This window comes from Oncorhynchus nerka, linkage group LG12 (assembly GCF_034236695.1).
Source record: "Oncorhynchus nerka isolate Pitt River linkage group LG12, Oner_Uvic_2.0, whole genome shotgun sequence".
Classification (NCBI taxonomy): domain Eukaryota; kingdom Metazoa; phylum Chordata; class Actinopteri; order Salmoniformes; family Salmonidae; genus Oncorhynchus; species Oncorhynchus nerka.
Window position 1 is genome coordinate 60,051,024 of NC_088407.1, and position 23,497 is coordinate 60,074,520.

The 23,497-nt window shown below is 44.4% G+C and overlaps 1 protein-coding gene and 1 pseudogene across 3 annotated transcripts in view; both read left to right on the top strand.

The window, feature by feature from the left end:
• Nucleotides 1–639: 639 nt before the first annotated feature.
• On the top strand, nucleotides 640–12,666 carry LOC115138964 (glutathione peroxidase 2-like; annotated as a pseudogene).
• Nucleotides 12,667–14,305: 1,639 nt separating this feature from the next.
• The window catches only part of LOC115138799 (signal-induced proliferation-associated 1-like protein 1), a 114,806-nt gene continuing 105,614 nt past the window's right edge, over nucleotides 14,306–23,497 (top strand). For 2 of the 3 annotated variants that reach the window (XM_065025692.1, XM_065025693.1), the window contains exons 1-2: nucleotides 14,306–14,543; nucleotides 17,055–17,213. The gene's annotated coding sequence lies outside the window, so the exon portion shown is untranslated. The remainder of the gene's footprint in view (nucleotides 14,544–17,054; nucleotides 17,214–23,497) is intronic. The other variant, XM_029675999.2, reaches the window with a different exon arrangement.

Genomic DNA, 23,497 nt, shown 5'->3' on the forward strand with positions numbered 1-23,497 from the left:
TGGTTAGAACCTGAGATATGCTAGTTCTAGGGCATAAAGCTGAAGATTGTGCCCATATCATAATACATGGTTCCCTTCCTCATTATTCTCCCAGGAAAAAAAGTTGTTTTTCATGACAAACAACTGTAAATAGCGACAACCACAGTGCATTTTATTTTACATTAGATCTCTAGTAAATGTTTTGATACTGTGAGATACATTTTTACAAGATCAGATTCACAGCCAAGTCTGACTAAAACCACTAGGTGTATTTGTCCTTAATACAAAAACTTGAAGGGTTGAAGATATAAAATGGCATGTTTAATGCCTAAATTAAATTGGTATGAAACACTATTTAGTGTGCAATTAATCCTGTTATGATATTATGCTGTTTTAACAAACCATGCAAGGTATAACCACAGGTGTGATATAACATGACCCTCTTCATACCGATCTGTGCAAGTTTACAAGCTGAAATATGAGCATGTCTGTGTGTTAGAGAATTGTATGTCAGGTGGGTATACATTTTCTGCAGAGTTACTTGACACCCAGGTAAGGTAAAATGGTAGCATATATTTTTTTGAAGTCAGATGAGCTGTAGTGGGATTAACACAGACACACTGGTCCTCACTTCTGCCAGCGTGACCATAGTACAGGACCATGACGTTTATTGCTAAGACCTATGATCTGAAGTCCACAATGCTGGAGGGGGATTCAGTACACTCTAATGTGCTCCGAAGGGCGGTTGGTCCTCATTGAGAATGTGGCATCCCTCTGAGGGACAACCACACAGGACTATAGCCAGCTCAACCTGCCCCAGAGCAAGTACCCTCACCTCACTTCTATTATTTTTTATTTTTTTCACCTTTATTTAACCAGGTAGGCTAGTTGAACAAGTTCTCATTTGCAACTGCAACCTGGCCAAGATAAAGCATAGCAGTTCGACACACATAACAACAGAGTTACACATGGAATGAACAAAACATAGTCAATAATACAGTAGAAATAAAAGTCTATATACAGTGAGTTCAAATAAGGGAGTTAAGACCATAAATAGGCCATGGTGGCGAAGTAATTACAATATGGCAATTAAACACTGGAATGGTAGATGTGCAAAAGATGGATGTGCAAGTAGAGATACTGTGGTGCAAAATAAATAAATACAGTATGGGAATGAGGTAGGTAGATGGGTTGTATACACATGGGCTATGAGCAGGTGCAGTGATCTGTGAGCTGCTCTGACAGCTGGTTCTTAAAGCTAGTGAGGGAGATGGGAATATCCAGCTTCAGTGATTTTTGCAGTTCGTTCCAGTCAGTGGCAGCAGAGAACTGGAAGGAAAGGTGACCAAAGGAGGAATTGGCTTTGGGGGTGACCAGTGAGATATACCTGCTGGAGTGGGTGCTGCTATGGTGACCAGCTGGCTGAGATAGGGCAGGGCTTTACCTAGCAGAGACTTGTAGATAACCTGTAGCCGGTGGGTTTGGCGACGAGTATGAAGCGAGGGCCAGCCAACGAGAGCGTACAGGTCACAGTGAAGGGTAGTATATGGGGATTTGGTGACAAAACGGATGGCACTGTGATAGACTACATCCAGTTTGCTGAGTTGAGTGTTTGAAGGCTATTATATAGATGACATCGCCGAAGTCAAGGATCGGCAGGATGGTCAGTTTTACGAGGGTATGTTTGGCAGCATGAGTGAAGGAGGCTTTGTTGCGAAAGAGGAAGCCGATTCTAGATTTAATTTTTGATTGGAGATGCTTAATGTGAGTCTGGAAAGAGAGTTTACAGTCTAACCAGACACCTAGGTATTTGTAGTTATCCACATATTGTAAGTCAGAGCTGTCCAGAGTAGTGATGCTGGATGGGCGGGCAGGTGTGAGCAATGATTGGTTGAATAGCATGCATTTAGTTTTATTTGCGTTTAAGAGGAGTTGGAGGCCACGGAAGGAGAGTTGTAATGGCATTGAAGCTCATCTGGAGGTTAAGAGTGTCACAAGAATGGCCAGAAGTATACAGAATGGTGTCTGCGTAAAGGTGGATCAGAGAATCACCAGCTGCAAGAGCGACATCATTGAAGTATACAGAGAAGAGTCGGCCCGAGAATTGAACCCTGTGGCAGCCCCATAGACTGCCAGAGGTACGGACAACAGGCCCTCCGATTTGACACACTGAGCTCTATCAGAGAAGTAGTTGGTGAACCAGGCGAGGCAATCATTTGAGAAACCAAGGCTGTTGAGTCTGCCAATAAGAATGTGGTGATTGACAGAGTCGAAAGCCTTGGCCAGGTCGATGAATACAGCTGCACAGTAATATCTCTTATCGATGGCAGTTATGATATCGTTAAGGACCTTCAGCGTGGCTAAGGTGCACCCATGACCAGCTCTGAAACCAGATTGCATAGCGGAGAAGGTACAATGTGATTCAAAATGGTCAGTAATCTGTTTGTTAACTTGACTTTCGAAGACCTTAGAGATGCAGGGTAGGATAGATATAGGTCTGTAGCAGTTTGGGTCTAGAGTGTCTCCCCCTTTGGGGGGGGGGGATGACTGCGGCAGCTTTCCAATCTTTGGGAATCTCAGACAATACGAGAGGTTGAACAGGCTAGTAATAGGGGTTGCAACAATTTCGGCAGATAATTTAAGAAAGAGAGGGTCCAGATTGTCTAGCCCGGCTGATTTGTAGGGGTCCAGGTTTTGCAGCTCTTTCAGAACATCAGCTATCTGGATATGGGTGAAGGAGAAATGGTGGTCGCTTGGGCGGGTTGCTGTGGAGGGTGCCGGGCAGTTGACCGGGGTAGGGGTAGCCAGGTGGAAAGCATGGCCAGCCGTAGAGAAATGCTTATTGAAATTCTCAATTCTAGTGGATTTGTCGGTTGTAACAGTGTCTCCTAGCTTCAGAGCAGTGGGTAGCTGGGATGAGGTGCTCTTATTGTCCATGGACTTTACAGTGTCCCAGAACTTTTTTGAGTTTGTACTGTGGGATGCAAATTTCTGTTTAAAAAAAGCTAGCCTTAGCTTTCTTAACTGCCTATGTATATTGGTTCCTAACTTCCCTGAAAAGTTGCATATCACAGTGGCTATTCGATGCTAATGAAGAACGCCACAGGATGTTTTTGTGCTGGTCAAGGGCAGACAGGTCTGGAGTGAACCAAGGGCTATATCTATTCCTGGTTCTACATGTTTTGAACAGGGCATGCCTTTTTTAAGATGGTGAGGAAGGCACTTTTAAAGAATAACCAGGCATCCTCTACTGTCGGGATGAGGCCAATGTCGTTCCCAGCATACCCCGGCCAGGTCGATTAGAAAGGCCTGCTCGCGGAAGTGTTTTAGGGAGCGTTTGACAGTGATGAGGGGTGGTCGTTTGCTCGCAGACCCATTACGGATGCAGGCAATAATGCAGAGATCGCTGAGATCTTGGTTGAAAACAGCAGAGGTGTATATCCTGTATATCTGCATATCCCGAGATGGCATAGTAGTTCAGACGTCTTTTGTCCTTGTCGTGTATATATATATATATATATTTACAACTTTTTTCACATACATTTTATTTTCCATCAACTCATCTTCAAAACACTCTCCTGCAACCCGCCTCAACAATTTATATTTATAAATAAGTATTATTTACCTCAAATCTGCAATCCTCCAAGAAGCTAGCCAGAAACTCCAAGAAGCTAGCCAGAAACTCCAAGAAGCTAGCCAGAAACTCCAAGAAGCTAGCCAGAAACTAGCCAGGAGCTAGCCCAGAAGCTAGCCCAGAAGCTAATCCAGAAGCTAATCCAGAAGCTAATCAGAAGCTAGTTCAGAAGCTAGTTAGCTTCTTTACTGGCAAATCGCTAGTAATTCAGCTAACCACGGTTTGTGGTCATCAGCTATCCTTTAGCTCAAAAATCTATCGCCAGTTTTGTACGGCGCAACGCGGCTCGGAACGGAACATACCGGACCAATTTTTCTCTCCATGTCCCTGGATTTCAACTGCTCTCTGGACATTCATACCCGGATCTCACAGCTAGCTAGCTGCTATCCGTGTGACTATCTGCTTTCGTCGATTCCGGAGCAAACATCAATTACTCCGGAACTAGCCAGCTCCGTCAATCACTCCTGAGTTCCATCAATCACTCCTGAGCTACAGTCACCTATCCGGACCCATTTTACTGCCTACGCGGAGCCCCACCGGGCCTTCACAACTGGACTGCCGACGTTATCTACCCGAAGGAGATCCTGCTGGCTCCTCCGTCGCGACGTTACCTGGACGCCCATCTGCGGCCTGCTAACCGTTAGCTGTCTTACCGGCTGCTCTCAGAATAGACAATCGGACAATTTATTTGTATTATTATTATGTTTCTTCTTGGGCCTCTATAACTATATCTAATGTTTATTTTATTTATTTATTTATTTATTTGTTGTTTATTTTTTTTATTTTTTTTGTGTGATTTGGATTAATCCCCTCTACCACACGGAACCTCACTAATCTACTGACGGAACGCAAGAGGTGGCTAACAACAGACCTCCATCCCATGCTAGCTTGCTACCGATGGCCTGGCTAGCTGTTTAAATCACCGTGACCCCTAACCAACCTCTCCACTCACTGGACCCTTTTGATCACTCGACTAAGGATGCCTCTCCTTAATGTCAATATGTCTTGTCCATTGCTGTTCTGGTTAGTGTTTATTGGCTTATTTCACTGTAGAGCCTCTAGTCCTGCTCACTATACCTTATCCAATTTATTAGTTCCACCACCCACACATGCTATGACATCTCCTGGTTTCAATGATGTTTCTAGAGACAATATCTTTCTCTTCATCACTCAATACCTAGGTTTACCTCCACTGTATTCACATCCTACCATACCTTTGTCTGTACATTATACCTTGATGCTATTTTATCGCCCCCAGAAACCTCCTTTTACTCTCTGTTCTAGACGACCAATTCTTATCGCTTTTAGCCGCACCCTTATTCTTCTCCTCCTATGTTCCTCTGGCGATGTAGAGGTGAATCCAGGCCCTGCAGTGCCTAGCTCCACTCCTATTCCCCAGGCGCTCTCTTTTGATGACTTCTGTAACCGTAATAGCCTTGGTTTCATGCATGTTAACATTAGAAGCCTCCTCCCTAAGTTTGTTCTATTCACTGCTTTAGCACACTCTGCCAACCCGGATGTTCTAGCTGTGTCTGAATCCTGGCTTAGGAAGACCACCAAAAATTCCGAAATTTTAATTCCAAACTACAACATTTTCAGACAAGATAGAACTGCCAAAGGGGGCGGTGTTGCAATCTACTGCAAAGATAGCCTGCAGAGTTCTGTCCTACTATCCAGGTCTGTACCTAAACAATTTGAACTCGTGCTGCTAGGTGACCTAAACTGGGACATGCTTAACACCCCCGCCATCCTACAATCTAAACTTGATGCCCTCAATCTCACACAAATTATCAATGAACCTACCAGGTACCCCCCCAAAGCCTTAAACACGGGCACCCTCATAGATATCATCCTAACCAACTTCCCCTCTAAATACACCTCTGCTGTCTTCAACCAAGATCTCAGCGATCACTGCCTCATTGCCTGCATCCGTAATGGGTCAGCGGTCAAACGACCTCCACTCATCACTGTAAAACGCTCCCTGAAACACTTCAGCGAGCAGGCCTTTCTAATCGACCTGGCCTGGGTATCCTGGAAGGATATTGATCTCATCCCGTCAGTAGAGGATGCCTGGATATTTTTTTAAAAATGCCTTCCTAACCATCTTAAATAAACATGCCCCATTGAAGAAATTTAGAACCAGGAACAGATATAGCCCATGGTTCTCCCCAGACCTGACTGCCCTTAACCAACACAAAAACATCCTATGGCGTTCTGCATTAGCATCGAACAGCCCCCGTGATATGCAGCTGTTCAGGGAAGCTAGAAACCGTTATACACAGGCAGTTAGAAAAGCCAAGGCTAGCTTTTTCAAGCAGAAATTTGCTTCCTGCAACACTAACTCAAAAAAGTTCTGGGACACTGTAAAGTCCATGGAGAATAAGAACACCTCCTCCCAGCTGCCCACTGCACTGAAGATAGGAAACACTGTCACCACTGATAAATCCACCATAATTGAATTTCAATAAGCATTTTTCTACGGCTGGCCATGCTTTCCACCTGGCTACTCCTACCCCGGTCAACAGCACTGCACCCCCAACAGCAACTCGCCCAAGCCTTCCCCATTTCTCCTTCTCCCAAATCCGTTCAGCTGATGTTCTGAAAGAGCTGAAAATCTGGACCCCTACAAATCAGCCGGGCTAGACAATCTGGACCCTTTCTTTCTAAAATTATCTGCCGAAATTGTTGCCACCCCTATTACTAGCCTGTTCAACCTCTCTTTCGTGTCGTCTGAGATTCCCAAAGATTGGAAAGCAGCTGCGGTCATCCCCCTCTTCAAAGGGGAGGGACACTCTTGACCCAAACTGCTATAGACCTATATCTATCCTACCATGCCTTTCTAAGGTCTTCGAAAGCCAAGTCAACAAACAGATTACCGACCATTTCGAATCTCACCATACCTTCTCTGCTATGCAATCTGGTTTCAGAGCTGGTCATGGGTGCACCTCAGCCACGCTCAAGGTCCTAAACGATATCTTAACCGCCATCGATAAGAAACATTACTGTGCAGCCGTATTCATTGATCTGGCCAAGGCTTTCGACTCTGTCAATCACCACATCCTCATCGGCAGACTCGACAGCCTTGGTTTCTCAAATGATTGCCTCGCCTGGTTCACCAACTACTTCTCTGATAGATTTCAGTGTGTCAAATTGGAGGGTCTGCTGTCCGGACCTCTGGCAGTCTCTATGGGGGTGCCACAGGGTTCAATTCTTGGACCGACTCTCTTCTCTATATACATCAATGAGGTCGCTCTTGCTGCTGGTGAGTCTCTGATCCACCTCTACGCAGACGACACCATTCTGTATACTTCCGGCCCTTCTTTGGACACTGTGTTAACAACCCTCCAGGCAAGCTTCAATGCCATACAACTCTCCTTCCGTGGCCTCCAATTGCTCTTAAATACAAGTAAAACTAAAGGCATGCTCTTCAACCGATCGCTACCTGCACCTACCCGCCTGTCCAACATCACTACTCTGGACGGCTCTGACTTAGAATACGTGGACAACTACAAATACTTAGGTGTCTGGTTAGACTGTAAACTCTCCTTCCAGACCCATATCAAACATCTCCAATCCAAAATTAAATCTAGAATTGGCTTCCTATTTCGCAACAAAGCATCCTTCACTCATGCTGCCAAACATACTCTTGTAAAACTGACCATCCTACCAATCCTCGACTTTGGCGATGTCATTTACAAAATAGCCTCCAATACCCTACTCAACAAATTGGATGCAGTCTATCACAGTGCAATCCGTTTTGTCACCAAAGCCCCATATACTACCCACCATTGCGACCTGTACGCTCTCGTTGGCTGGCCCTCGCTTCATACTCGTCGCCAAACCCACTGGCTCCATGTCATCTACAAGACCCTGCTAGGTAAAGTCCCCCTTATCTCAGCTCGCTGGTCACCATAGCACGCCCACCTGTAGCACACGCTCCAGCAGGTATATCTCTCTAGTCACCCCCAAAACCAATTCTTTCTTTGGCCGCCTTTCCTTCCAGTTCTCTGCTGCCAATGACTGGAACGAACTACAGAAATCTCTGAAACTGGAAACACTTATCTCCCTCACTAGCTTTAAGCACCAACTGTCAGAGCATCTTACAGATTACTGCACCTGTACATAGCCCACCTATAATTTAGCCCAAACAACTACCTCTTTCCCAACTGTATTTAATTAATTGATTTATTTTGCTCCTTTGCACCCCATTATTTTTATTTCTACTTTGCACATTCTTCCATTGCAAAACTACCATTCCAGTGTTTTACTTGCTATATTGTATTTACTTTGCCACCATGGCCTTTTTTGCCTTTACCTCCCTTCTCTCCTCATTTGCTCACATTGTATATAGACTTGTTTATACTGTATTATTGACTGTATGTTTGTTTTACTCCATGTGTAACTCTGTCGTATCTGTCGAACTGCTTTGCTTTATCTTGGCCAGGTCGCAATTGTAAATGAGAACTTGTTCTCAACTTGCCTACCTGGTTAAATAAAGGTGAAATAAAATACAAATAAAATTTGGAGGGTGAGTTAGTTAGGATGATATCTATGAGGGTGCCTGTCTTTACGGATTTGGGGTTATATCTGGTAGGTTCATTGATAAGTTGTGTGAGATTGAGGGCATCAAGCTTAGATTGTAGGATGGCCGGGGTGTTAAGCATGTCCCAGTTTAGGTCACCTAGCAGCACGAGCTCAGAAGATGGATGGAGGGCAATCAAATCACATATGGTGTCGAGGGCACAGCTGGGGGCAGAGTGTTGTTTATAGCAAGCAGCAATGGTGAGAGACTTGTTTCTGGAAAGGTTCATTTTTAGAAGTAGAAGCTCAAATTGTTTGGGTACAGACCTGGATAGTAAGACAACCTGTAGAGTTCTATATTTGCAGTAAATTGCAACACCGTCCCCTTTGGCAGTTCTATCTTGTCGGAAAATGTTAGGAATGGAAATTAAGGTTTTTGGTGGTCTTCCTAAGCCAGAATTCAGACATGGCTAGGACATCGAGATTGGTGGAGTGTGCTAGGGCAGTGAATAAAACAAACTTACGGAGGAGGCTTCTAATGTTAACATGCATGAAACCAAGGCTTTTACGGTTGCAGAAGTCAACAAATGAGAGAGTCTGGGGGATGGGAGTGGTAGTAGACACTGCGGGGCCTCGATTGACCTCTACATCACCAGAGGAGTAGGATAAGGGTACGGATAAAGGCTAACAGAACTGGATGCCTAGTTTGTTCATAACAGAGAGTAAAAGGAGCAGAGTTCTGGGCACGGTAGAATATATTCAAGGCATAATGTACAGACAAAGGTATAGTAGGATGTGAATACAGTGGGGGTAAACCTGTGCATATAGTGATAATGAAAGAGATAGTCTCTAGAAATAGCATTTAAACCAGGTGATGTCACTGCGTGTGTGGGGGGTGGAACTAAATTGTTAGTTGAAGTGTGTTGAGCAGTGCTAGAGGCTCTACAGTGAAATAAAACAATAGTTACAAACCAGAACAGCAATCGACACTGCATGGTGACGTTAGGGAAAGGCATGCGTAGCCGGGTGATCATACAAGTCTACTGCGTGGTTTCAGGCAGCTAACGGCACGGGGCTAACAGAAAGGCCTTAGAGGGATGACGCGACGGAGGGAAGTCTGTTGTGGCCCCCTCGTGCAGTTACATCAGCGGACGGATCAGCAGGGCTCCGTGTGGTAAACCAGGCCAATTGGCAAAATATGTATAGTGGCCAAAGAAATATGTCCGAAGGGCCTCTTAAGCCAGCAGTCCAATGTGCTTTAGATAGCTAGCAGGCCGCAGATTAGCGGCTGTGCGTTCAGGGGTCGTTAGCTGCTATAATTCCAGGTGGATAAAATAAAAAATAATACAAATTTAAATAAATAAATAGGTTCAGAGCTTGCGGTAGGAATCCGGAGATATCGAGAAGAATAAGTCCGACTAGCTCTGGTTTGAGTCTCGCTGTACAGACTGGCGAGAGTTGTCCGGGATAAAGGTAGCTGATGACCGCTAGCAAAGGATAGCTGACTGCTAGCTAGTGGCTTCGGAATGTATTCGATGGGCCTCGTAAGCCAACAGTCCGTTGTGCTCTAGACAGCTAGCAATCAGGGGACGTTAGCTGCGAAGGTCGGAAAGTGAGAAGGTTCAGAGCTTGCGATAGGAATCCGGGGATATGGAGAGAGAGATAGGTCCGGTATGCTCTGGTTGAATCGCGTTGTACAACTGGTGAGAGCTTTCCGAGCTAGAGGATAGCTGATCGTTAGCTGGCTAGTTTATGTTGGAGAGATTCCAGTAATCGAGGCAGACATACGTTAGTGAAAAAGCGGGTCGACACCACATTGGGTGAGGCGGGTTGCAGGAGAGTAGTTTGAAGTAAGGGTTTAGAAAAATACAAGAAATGCGAAAAATACACTGCTCAAAAAAGTAAGGGAACACTTAAACAACACAATGTAACTCCAAGTCAATCACACTTCTGTGAAATCAAACTGTCCACTTAGGAAGTAACACTGACAATAAATTTCACATGCTGTTGTGCAAATGGAATAGACAACAGGTGGAAATTATAGGCAATTAGCAAGACACCCCCAATAAAGGAGTGGTTCTGCAGGTGGTGACCACAGACCACTTCTCAGTTCCTATGCTTCCTGGCTGATGTTTTGGTCACTTTTGAATGCTGGCAGTGCTTTCACTCTAGTGGTAGTATGAGACGGAGTCTACAACCCACACAAGTGGCTCAGGTAGTGCAGCTCATCCAGGATGGCACATCAATGCGAGCTGTGGCAAGAAGGTTTGCTGTGTTTGTCAGCGTAGTGTCCAGAGCATGGAGGCGCTACCAGGAGACAGGCCAGTACATCAGAAGACGTGGAGGAGGCCGTATGAGGGCAATAATCCAGCAACAGGACCGCTACCTCCGCCTTTGTGCAAGGAGGAGCACTGCCAGAGCCCTGCAAAATGACCTCCAGCAGGCCACAAATGTGCATGTGTCTGCTCAAATGGTCAGAAACAGACTCCACGAGGGTGGTATGAGGGCCCGATGTCCACAGGTGGGGGTTGTGCTTACAGAAAAAACACCGTGCAGGACGTTTGGCATTTGCCAGAGAACACCAAGGTTGGCAAATTCGCCACTGGCACCCTATGCTCTTCACAGATGAAAGCAGGTTCACACTGAGCATGTGACAGAGTCTGGAGACGCCGTGGAGAACGTTCTGCTGCCTGCAACATCCTCCAGCATGACCGGTTTGGCGGTGGGTCAGTCATGGTGTGGGGTGGCATTTCTTTGGGGGGGGGTGCACAGCCCTCCATGTGCTCGCCAGAGGTAGCCTGACTGCCATTAGGTACCGAGATGAGATCCTCAGACCCCTTGTGAGACCATATGCTGGTGCGGTTGGCCCTGGGTTCCTCCTAATGCCAGACAATGTTAGACCTCATGTAGCTGGAGTGTGTCAGCAGTTCCTGCAAAAGGAAGGCATTGATGCTATGGACTGGCCTGCCCGTTCCCCAGACCTGAATCCAATTGAGCACATCTGGGACATCATGTCTCGCTCCCATCCACAGACTGTCCAGGAGTTGGCGGATGCTTTAGTCCAGGTCTGGGAGGAGATCCCTCAGGAGACCATCCGCCACCTCATCAGGCGCATGCCCAGGCGTTGTAGGGAGGTCATACAGGCACGTGTAGGCCACACACACTACTGAGCCTCATTTGACTTGTTTTAAGGACATTACATCAAAGTTGGATCAGCCTGTAGTGTGGTTTTTTTGTGTGATTTTGTTGTCAGCACATTCAACTATGTAAAGAAAAAAGTATTTAATAAGAATCATTCATTCAGATCTAGGATGTGTTATGTTAGTGTTCCCTTGATTTTTTTTTAGCCGTGTATATAAAAATATATATACATGGGACACGACAAGACGAAGGACAAATACGTCTGACTACTACGCCATCTTGGATAATTTTGTGGTCCTGGGTTTCCCCTGCAATTGGTTTGGCTACCAATTCAGTATGCAACATCTTGGCCTGGTTATGTGGTTCAGTGAAATCCATAAAAACAAGCTAATCTTGTAAAATATCCTGTTACCAGTATGAGTTAATTAAATAAATCATGAATGTCGGATGAGAATGTTAGTGTTTTACAGGAGAACTATTCAGGATCTCCCCATTTTAACTCATTGAGGTATGTGCGACCAGGAGATGGCTACCAGCCTGGCTTCACGGTCTTTAAGAAGCGTGACGTGAATGGAACCAACACCCACCCTGTCTTCGTCTATTTGAACGACAAACTTCCCTACCCTGATGATGATGATCCACACTCCCTCACCCAGGATCCTAAATTCCTCACCTGGAGTACCATCAGCAGGCCAGACATTTTGAGAAATTCCTGGTTGTGCCAGAAGGGAGAGCCCTTTAAACGGTACAGCAAAAAATGTGAAACTATCAACATGGAGCCTGAAATCCAAAGCCTGAGTCTAACCAAGACCTGAAAATGGCATTGAAATATTTTTCTTGTGCACTACTCTTTCTGCTACACAAATGACTTCACATCTATGATGGTAGAGAGGACCTATTATGGTGTCGTCCATCCTTTTGAGGTTTATTGAATGATGGTAATATTCTAAAAACCTATGGGAATATTTATGAAGCCTTGTAAATGCTCAAGTGTTTGTTGGTCATGTTTCTATAGTTTGTCTTACTCACCATGTGATGGAAAGCATCAGCTATATTTTTGTTGCTCCTCTAACATATACTCCCCTATGTATTTATTTGGAAAGTGAAGATAATGTTTAATTTGGCGCTTTACTCCAGCGTTCTGGATTTGAGAATGTTTTGTGAGGCGACGGCACGGAATATGACCTTTTTATTTGAGGGTATTTTCATACATATCGGTTTTAACATTTAGAAATGAATGCACTTTATCTACTTTCCACATGTTTAAAGGTGTCAAGTTTGACTATGCTAACTTGTTGGTTGTATTTGCAGTTTTTGGTTGTTTCCTATTATTTTGTGCCCAATAGAAACTAATGGTAAATGTGTTGTCATTTTGAAGTCACCTTTTTTGCAAATAAGAATATAATTTGTTTCTGAAATTACTTTGACATTAAAACATTTTGAGCATTACACATTTGATTTAGTAGCCTACTAGTTCATTCCCCCCAAACATGCTAACCTCTTACCATTACCAATGATAGGGGAGGTTAGATTTTTTTTTTTAGGGAGGGGGGTGCAGTTCATGATATGACATGCCTGTGTAACTTTCTCATTCATCATTATTCACAATGCATTTATGATTATATATAATCATGGTACATTAATGTACTATTCCTATTTACAATAAGTGTCTGACTTAGTGAACCCTTTCCTCGCTCTATTCCCATGCTGGCCAGCAGGTGATGCCACTGACTCATTGAGGAAAAAGTAACATTATTGTCAAAGTTGACATATAACTGTAGTTGGAATGAAGTTATTGTATTCTACTTTTATTACCCAAAAAGTATCTAATTGTTCCACCATACAGCACGTGTAGTAATCATGTTATAATTTGACATTGTCTAGTTTCACAATGATGTTATTTTAACGATTTAAAGACCTTTGTGTTGCAGAGTAAAAATAATATATTAGTAGTACAGGTGTTGTATATCTTGTTTAGAAAGGTACTTCCAGGTAATTCCCCTGCACTGAACCACCCTCATGATGACAGAGGCTGGCCTGCTATAATAGATCTGTTTCTGTGTCTACAGGCATTCGCATATGTAATGGTGCCAAGTTTCTCAACATCACACCCCCGGCATTTCTGCAGTCCCCTTGTCTACCCTGTCCATCCGGTGTCCTCACTGAACACTAGAACACCTCCAGTCATTCTTCTGATCCCCATTGTTTTAGTTCCAATAAATGGGAGGTTTTGGCAGAGCCACCCAGCAGTAGAGGAAAAAATGGACAATTGCATGTCTTCTCAAATAGTCCCATCTACTGCTGACTGAGAGACAGTGCTGCTGAGTAATCCCCTAATGTCATTTATGTTATGGCAGTCCCTTGAGAGATCTGTGACAACAGTGAAAGGTTAGGCTACTCTTCTCTGAGAGGTAGCTATGCATTTTCTCTAACGCCTGTGTTTTTTTGCAAGTAGAATGAGTGCCTTGACTAATGCAATATCGTAGCTCAGTCCAGCAACAACACACAGCCCCTATACCCCCATAGCCAAAATGTACAAGAACTCTAGCCTATAACTCGTTATGGGAAACAGAAAGCTCATATGACACGGAAATTATTGATTGCATTTAATCAGCGGCAGGGTAGCCTAGTGGTTAGAGCTTTGGACTAGTAACCGGAAGGTTGCAAATTCAACCCCCTCGAGCTGACAAGGTACAAATCTGTCGCTCTGCCCCTGAACAGGCAGTTAACCCACTGTTCCTAGGCCGTCATTGAAAATAAGAATTGGTTCTTAACTGACTTGCCTAGTTAAATAAAGTTAAAACAATTAAAATATCACTTTGACTGATTTTCACAGTATTGCAGTTGAGTTCACATGCTCTACCCTAGATGGGGGATGTTTTATTTTCGAAAAGCCAATTCAAGAGCGCTACTGCAGAAACTCAACCAGGTGAGCAGAAGTTGATGTTACCACAGTAACGTTTGCTTTATAGTATGAAGTCCTCTCGCGAGATTCCAGTACAGTGAGGGAGGGTGTTTGTATGATCTCATCTCTACAGCAGCTGCATAGTGCAGCGAAGCAAACCCGTAACTTTGTATCAAACTTCTACATATCTGACGAAGGCAACAGGATCATTGGGATTTTAACCGGAACGGAAACAACTGTTTAAAGCAATATACATAACGGTGTTGCTGCATTTTTACACTGACGGGTCCTGGAAAAGAAAAGGGGAAAAACGCTTAGTATTGTGTTCATGCCATCCAATGGTTGACGGGGAGAGGAGAAAAGGTGAGTCGGGAAACATGCGTTTTAACGTTGGGGAACGATCCATGTCATGTGCATGATGTTTTGAGGTACATGGTCGCAAGCAACATCAGGATAGTCTCCTCAACCAATAAACATTTTAAACAGCTACATCTGACCGAATAGTATGTGTTCTATAGTAGCCTAAGTAGCCTACATTAGAGTGCGCAATCAGGGTATTTTCTTTCCCGAAATTAGGAGGGAACAAGAAAGGTTGCTTTGTGGGTTCAGAACGCGCACTCTGCGCGTGACACGAGTGGAAAATGTCAATTTTGGTCAATGCAAACCGCAATTATATCACGTTCGATGTGCATTGTTTCGGATGCAACTTGGGTTTGGTGATTTCCAGGTGGCATCGAGCAAACGGGCTTGATATAATAGCGCTGTAATAGGTGTGTAATGCTGCAGCTTTTTGTGTAGTCCCCTCCTTAGCAAGCTATAAGCTATAGCCTACATCATTTTCTACCATTAATGTAGTTAGTTCGGTGGGTTAATGTGGTGAGTTAATGTTGATGTTCCATTGTAAGTGACAGACCACCACTATCAACCCAAATGGTTAAACTATTGGGCATTACACATTTGAGCTACACATTTGATTTAGTATAGTAGGCTACGTGGTGAAGCAGCTTGATGGATCTTGCTATTAGCAAGGCAACAACCATTGATGTGGTTTGGACTGTCACAAGGGATAACACTGTTGTCTACTCAACCACTTGGTAGAAAAACTACAGTATTGCTCAACACTGTGCACTTAGGAGAAACCCCTTCAAATGAGTAGATTCTGCTATTTCAGCCACACCCGTTGCTGACAGGTGTAAACATTTGAGCAAACAGCCATGCAATCTCCATAGACAAACATTGGCTGTAGAATGGCCTTACTGAAGAGTTTAGTGACTTTCAATGTGGCACCGTCATAGGATGCCAACTTTCAAACAAGTCCATCACATTTCTGCCCTGTAAATGCTGTTATTGTGAAGTGGAAACGTCTAGGAGCAACAACGGCTCAGCCACGAAATGGTAGCCACACATGCTCACAGAACAGGACCACCGAGTACTGAGGTACGTACAAATCGTCTGTCCTCAGTTGCAATACTCACTACTGAGTTCCAAACTGCCTCTGAGTAACGTCAGCACAATAACTGTTCATCGAGAGCTTCGTGAAATGTTTTTCCATGGTCGAGCAAGCTGGACACAAGCATAAGATCACCCTGAGCAATGCCCAGTGTCGGCTGGAGTGGTGTAAAGTTTGCCGCCATTGGACTCTGGTGCAGTGGAAACTGGTTCTCTGGAGTGAATAATCACTCTTTACCATCTGGCAGCCCCAATGCATAGTGCCAACTGTAAAGTTTGGTGGAGGAGGAATAATGGTCTGAGGCTGTTTATCATTGTTCGGGCTAGGCCCCTTAGTTCCAGTGAAGGGAAATCTTAACGCTACAGCATACAATGACATTCTGCTTCCAACTTTGTGGCAACAGTTTGGGGAAGGCCCTTTCCTATTTCAGCATGACAAAGCCTACGTGCCCAAAGTGAGATCCATACAGAAATGGTTTGTTGAGATCGGTGTGGAAGAACTTGATTGCCCTGCACAGAGCCCTGACCTCAACCACATCGAATACCTTTGGGATGAATTGGAATGCTGACTGCGAGCCAGGCCTAATTACCCAACATCAGAGCCCGACCTCACTACCCGCAGCAGTGTTCCAACATCTAATGAAAAGCCTTCCCAGAAGAGTGGAGGCTGTTATAGCAGCAAAGGGGGACTAACTCCACATTAATGCCCATGATTTTGGAATGAGATGTTCAGCAAGTGTCCACATATTTTTGGTCATGTAGTTTATTTTTGTGTGCAACCTGTGAGACATGGTAGAAATTACACTGAACACAAATATAACCGCAACATATAAAGTGTTGGTTTCATGAGCTGAAATAGGTCCCAGAAATGTTCCATATTCACAAGAAATGTATTTCTCTCAAACTAATTGTGCACAAATTAGTTTACATCCCTGTTAGTGAGTATTTTTCCTTTGCCAAGATAATCCATCCACCTGACAGGTGTGGCATATCAAAAAGCTGATTAAACAGCATGATCATTACACAGGTCCACTTGTGCTGGGGACAATAAAAGGCCACTCTAAAATGTGTAGTTTTGTCATACAACACAATGCCACAGATGTCTCAAGTTTTGATGGAGTGTGCAATTGGCATGCTGACTGCAGGAATGGCCACCAGAGCAATTGCCAGAGAATTGAGTGTTAATTTCGCTACCAAAGACCGCTTCCAACGTCGTTTTAGAGAATTTGGCAGTACATCCTACCGGTCTCACAACCCCATACCACATGTAACTACTCCAGCCCTCCACATCTGGCTTCTTCACCTGTGGGATCGTCTGAGACCAGCCACCTGGACAGCTGATGAAACTGTGGGTTTGCACAACCAAATAATCTTTGTACAAACGGTCTCAGGGAAGCTCATCTGTCTGTTTGTCGTCCTCACCAGGGTCTTGACCTGACTGCAGTTTGGCGTCATAACCGAATTCAGTGGGCAAACTCTCACCTTCGATGGCCACTGGCATGCTGGAGAAGTGTGCACTTTACAGATGAATCCCGGTTTCAACTGTACCGGCAGATGGCAGACAGCATGTATGCCGTTGTGTGGGTGAGTGGTTTGCTGATGTCAACTTTGTGAACAGAGTGCCCCATGGTGGCGGTGATGTTATGGTATGGGCAAGTATAAGCTATGGACAACAAACACAATAGAATTTTATTGATGGCAATTTGAATGCACAGAGATAACGTGATGAGATCCTGAGGCCCATTGTCGTGCCATTCATCTCTCGCCATCATCTCATGTTTCAGCATGATAATGCACGGCCCCATGTCACAAGTATCTGTACACAATTCCTAGAAGCTGAAAATGTCCCAGTTCTTCCATGAACTGCATACTCACCAGACATATCACTCTTTTAGCATATTTGAGATGCTCTGGATCGACGTGTACAACAGCATGTTCCAGTTCCCACCAATATCCAGAAACTTCGCACAGCTATTAAAGAGGAGTGGGACAACATTCCACAGGCCACAATCAGTAGCTTGATCAACTCTATGCGAAGGAGATGTGTCACGCTGCATGAGTCGAATGGTGGTCACACCAGATACTGACTGGTTTTCTGATCCATTTACATTACATTTAAGTCATTTAGCAGACGCTCTTATCCAGAGCGACATACAAATTGGTGCGTTCACCTTAAGACATCCAGTGGAACAGCCACTTTACAATAGTGCATCTAAATCTTTTAAGGGGGGTGAGAAGGATTACTTTATCCTATCCTAGGTATTCCTGAAAGAGGTGGGGTTTCAGGTGTCTCCGGAAGGTGGTGATTGACTCCGCTGTCCTGGCGTCGTGAGGGAGTTTGTTCCACCATTGGGGGGCCAGAGCAGCGAACAGTTTTGACTGGGCTGCGCGGGAACTGTACTTCCTCAGTGGTAGGGAGGCGAGCAGGCCAGAGGCGGATGAACGCAGTGCCCTTGTTTGGGTGTAGGGCCTGATCAGAGCCTGGAGGTACTGAGGTGCCGTTCCCCTCACAGCTCCGTAGGCAAGCACCATGGTCCACGCCACTACCTTTTTTTTTAAGGTATCTGTGACCAACAGATGCATATCTGTATTCCAGTCATGTGACATCCATATTTTAGGGCCTCATTTATTTATTTAAATTGGCTGACCTCCTTATATGAACTGTAACTCAGTAAAATCGTAGAAATTGTTGTGTTGCGTTTATTTTTTTGTTCAGTGTACTTAGTTTCAGGGGCAATTCAAATGCCTCACTGACCAAGTAATAGGCTATTGAATAACATAACGCTATTGGTTGAATCTTTATAAGGCAGGCAATGTTTTGGAATTGAATGAGCCCTACAGTGGCAAATCTGGATTCACTTGGACACAGGACTTGAATTAGACCTCTATGACCGGCTGTTACTCACAGTTCCAGTAGCTGTCAGAAGGAGTCCAAATAGAGTATATTTAGCACTCATTCACTGTTTGCTCTTTTTTTGTATATCTTTGCATTTGTACTTGCTGTCCTATGCAGATAAGAGATTCAGTGTTTAATTCCTCCCCTAATATTCCATCTGTATTGGTGTATGCTATTCTGTGGAAACCTGCTTGGTTATGGTGGGATGTGTCAGATAGGGGGAGGAAAGAATATTGAGTTGCATAGTTGGCAAAATATTAGCATTCTTCATAAGCTTGGCTGACTGATGACTGGGATAACATCAGTCAGGTCCATAGTCATAACAATTGAAGACCTCTGTTTTGCCGCTTAATACATATTTTCTTTAAACCATTACTCTCATATTTAGTCAGATATTGTTTTGCTGAAGCCAAATCATCATGCAAACTGGACCAGTGCCTCTTATTATGGACTTTTCACTTTAAATCAATCCAGTGCTGACACTACTATGGGAAAAATAATCTTTCTATTTTAATCATCATTGATGGGCAAACCAGTCTCCTTTGTGCTATAGACAAAAATATCCTTCATGGTTAACATAAGACAATAGTATAGGCTACAGTGGCTGTGAAAGTATTCACCCCCCTTTGGCATTTTTTCTATTTTGTTGCCTTAAACCCTGGAATTAAAATATATTTTTTGGGGGGGGGTTTGTTTCATTTGATTTACACAACATATCTACCACTTTGAAGATGCAAAATATTTTCTATTGTGAAGCAAACAACGAATAAGACAGGAACTGAAAACTTGAGTGTGCATAACTATTCGCCCCCCCCCCCCCCCAAAACAATACTTTGTAGAGCCACCTTTTGCAGCAATTACAGCTGCAAGTCTCATGGGGTGTGTCTCTATAAGCTTGGCACATATAGCCACTGGGATTTTTGCCCATTCTTCAAGGCAAAACTGCTCCAGCTCCTTCAAGTTGGATGGGTTCCGCTAGTGTACAGCAATCTTTAAGTCATACCACAGATTCTCAATTGGATTGAGGTCTGGGCTTTGACTAGGCCATTCAAAGACATTTCAATGTTTCCCCTTAAACCACTCAAGTGTTGATTTAGCAGTATGCCTAGGGTCATTGACCTGCTGGAAGGTGAACCTCTGTCCCAGTCTCAAATCTCTGGAAGACTGAAACAGGTTTCCCTCAAGAATTTCCCTTTATTTAGCGCCATCTATCATTCCTTCAATTTTGACCAGTTTCCCAGTCCCTGCTGATGACAAACATCCCCACAACATGATGCTGCCACCATCATGCTTCACTGTGGGGATGTTGTTCTTGGGGTGATGAGAGATGTTGGGTTTATGCCAGACATAGCATTTTCCCTGATGGCCAAAAAGCTCAATTTTAGTCTCATCGGATCAGAGTACCTTCTTCCATGTGTTTGGGGAGTCTCCCACATGCCTTTTGGTGAACACCTAACATGTTTGCTTATTTTTTTCGGGACACTTCCATAAATCCCAGCTCTGTGGAGTGTACGGCTTAAAGTGGTCCTATGGACAGATACTCCAATCTCAGTTGTGAAGCTTTGCAGCTCCTTCAGGGTTATCTTTTGTATCTTTGTTGCCTCTCTGATTAATGCCTTCCTTGCCTGTTCCGTGAGTTTTGGTGGGCTGCCCTCTCTTGGCAGGTTTGTTGTGGTGCCATATTCTTTCCATTTTTTACTAACGGATTTTATGGTGCTCTGTTCAAAGTTTCAGATATTTTTTTATAACCCAACCCTGATCTGTACTTCTCCACAACTTTGTCCCTGCCCTGTTTGGAGAGCTCCTTGGTCTTCATATTGCCGCTTGCTTGGTGGTGCCCCTTGCTTAGTGGTATTGCAGACTCTGGGGCCTTTCAGAACAGGTGTATATATACTGAGATCATGTGACAGATCATGTGACACTTAGATTGCACACCGGTGGACTTTATTTACCTAATTATGTGACTTCTGGAGGTAATTGGTTGCACCAGATCTTATTTAGGGGCTTCATAGCAAAGGGGGTGAATACAAATGCACACACCACTTTTCCGTTTTTTATTATTTAGAATTTTTTGAAACAAGTAATTTTTTTCATTTCACTTCACCAATTTGGACTATTTTGTGTATGTCCATTACATGAAATCCAAATAAAATTAAAATGACAGGTTGTAATGCAACAAAATTGGAAAAACGCCAATGGGGGTGAATACTTTTGCAAGGCACTGTATATGCAGCTCACATCTCATCACCAGAGTATGATGACTGTAGGTCATTACTAAACTCTAAGAACAGGTCAGTCATGAGGAGCATGACATCCAGCCACAGTATACGGCAGACTACAGTGAGGGACAGTAGCCAACAGCAGGGTCAGGGAGGTGGACTCCAGGGCAGGCTCTCCAGGGCAGGTATGATTTTGAGCATTGTTCAGGTTTATAAAGTGCCTTTCTGGAATGTGTTTGCTACAATTCTGAGTAGCCATCGTGAAATACTAACACTAACTGTTTGCTTTGTTGTTCATAAGAGTAAGCCTACACTCTACCAAAAATGGGTTCCAAAAGGGTTCATTGGCTATCCCCATAGGAGAACCCTTTTTGGTTCCAGGTAGAACCCATTTTTGGTTCCAGGTAGAACCCTACATGGAATCCAAAAGGGGTTCTACCTGTAACCAAAAAGGGTTCTACCTGGAACCAAAAAGTGTTCTTCTATGTGGACATTAAGTGATAATGCCGCGGCCCTTGTAGTGCAAGGGGAACAACTACTTCAAGGTCTCAGAGTGAGTGACGTCACCGATTGAAACGCTATCAGCGCGCACCCCGCTAACTAGCTAGCCATTTCACATCGGTTACCCCAGCCTAATCTCAGGAGTTGATAGGCTTGAAGTCATAAACAGCACACCAAAGAGCTGCTGACAAACGCACGAAAGTGCTGTTTGAATGAATGCTTACGAGCCTGCTGCTGCCTTCCACTGCTCAGTCAGACTGCTCTATCAAATATCAAATCATAGACTTAATTATAACATAATAACACACAGAAATACGAGCCTTAGGTCATTTATTTTTTATTTTTTTTATTTCACCTTTATTTAACCAGGTAGGCTAGTTGAGAACAAGTTCTCATTTGCAACTGCGACCTGGCCAAGATAAAGCATAGCAGTGTGAACAGACAACACAGAGTTACACATGGAGTAAACAATTAACAAGTCAATAACACAGTAGAAAAAAATGGGCAGTCTATATACAATGTGTGCAAAAGGCATGAGGAGGTAGGCGAATAATACAATTTTGCAGATTAACACTGGAGTGATAAATGATCAGATGGTCATGTACAGGTAGAGATATTGGTGTGCAAAAGAGCAGAAAAGTAAATAAATAAAAAATAAAAAAAACAGTATAAAAACAGTATGGGAATGAGGTAGGTGAAAATGGGTGGGCTATTTACCAATAGACTATGTACAGCTGCAGCGATCGGTTAGCTGCTCGGATAGCTGATGTTTGAAGTTGGTGAGGGAGATAAAAGTCTCCAACTTCAGCGATTTTTGCAGTTCGTTCCAGTCACAGGCAGCAGAGTACTGGAACGAAAGGCGGCCAAATGAGGTGTTGGCTTTAGGGATGATCAGTGAGATACACCTGCTGGAGCGCGTGCTACGGATGGGTGTTGCCATCGTGACCAGTGAACTGAGATAAGGCGGAGCTTTACCTAGCATGGACTTGTAGATGACCTGGAGCCAGTGGGTCTGGCGACGAATATGTAGCGAGGGCCAGCCGACTAGAGCATACAAGTCGCAGTGGTGGGTGGTATAAGGTGCTTTGGTGACAAAACGGATGGCACTGTGATAGACTGCATCCAGTTTGCTGAGTAGAGTGTTGGAAGCCATTTTGTAGATGACATCGCCGAAGTCGAGGATCGGTAGGATAGTCAGTTTTACTAGGGTAAGCTTGGCGGCGTGAGTGAAGGAGGCTTTGTTGCGGAATAGAAAGCCGACTCTTGATTTGATTTTCGATTGGAGATGTTTGATGTGAGTCTGGAAGGAGAGTTTGCAGTCTAGCCAGACACCTAGGTACTTATAGATGTCCACATATTCAAGGTCGGAGCCATCCAGGGTGGTGATGCTAGTCGGGCATGCGGGTGCAGGCAGCGATCGGTTGAAAAGCATGCATTTGGTTTTACTCGCGTTTAAGAGCAGTTGGAGGCCACGGAAGGAGTGCTGTATGGCATTGAAGCTCGTTTGGAGGTTAGATAGCACAGTGTCCAATGACGGGCCGAAAGTATATAGAATGGTGTCGTCTGCGTAGAGGTGGATCAGGGAATCGCCCGCAGCAAGAGCAACATCATTGATATATACAGAGAAAAGAGTCGGCCCGAGAATTGAACACTGTGGCACCCCCATAGAGACTGCCAGAGGACCGGACAGCATGCCCTCCGATTTGACACACTGAACTCTGTCTGCAAAGTAATTGGTGAACCAGTCAAGGCAGTCATCCGAGAAACCGAGGCTATTGAGTCTGCCGATAAGAATATGGTGATTGACAGAGTCGAAAGCCTTGGCGAGGTCGATGAAGACGGCTGCACAGTACTGTCTTTTATCGATGGCGGTTATGATATCGTTTAGTACCTTGAGCGTGGCTGAGGTGCACCCGTGACCGGCTCGGAAACCAGATTGCACAGCGGAGAAGGTACGGTGGGATTCGAGATGGTCAGTGACCTGTTTGTTGACTTGGCTTTCGAAGACCTTAGATAGGCAGGGCAGGATGGATATAGGTCTATAGCAGTTTGGGTCCAGGGTGTCTCCCCTTTGAAGAGGGGGATGACTGCGGCAGCTTTCCAATCCTTGGGGATCTCAGACGATATGAAAGAGAGGTTGAACAGGCTGGTAATAGGGGTTGCGACAATGGCGGCAGATAGTTTCAGAAATAGAGGGTCCAGATTGTCAAGCCCAGCTGATTTGTACGGGTCTAGGTTTTGCAGCTCTTTCA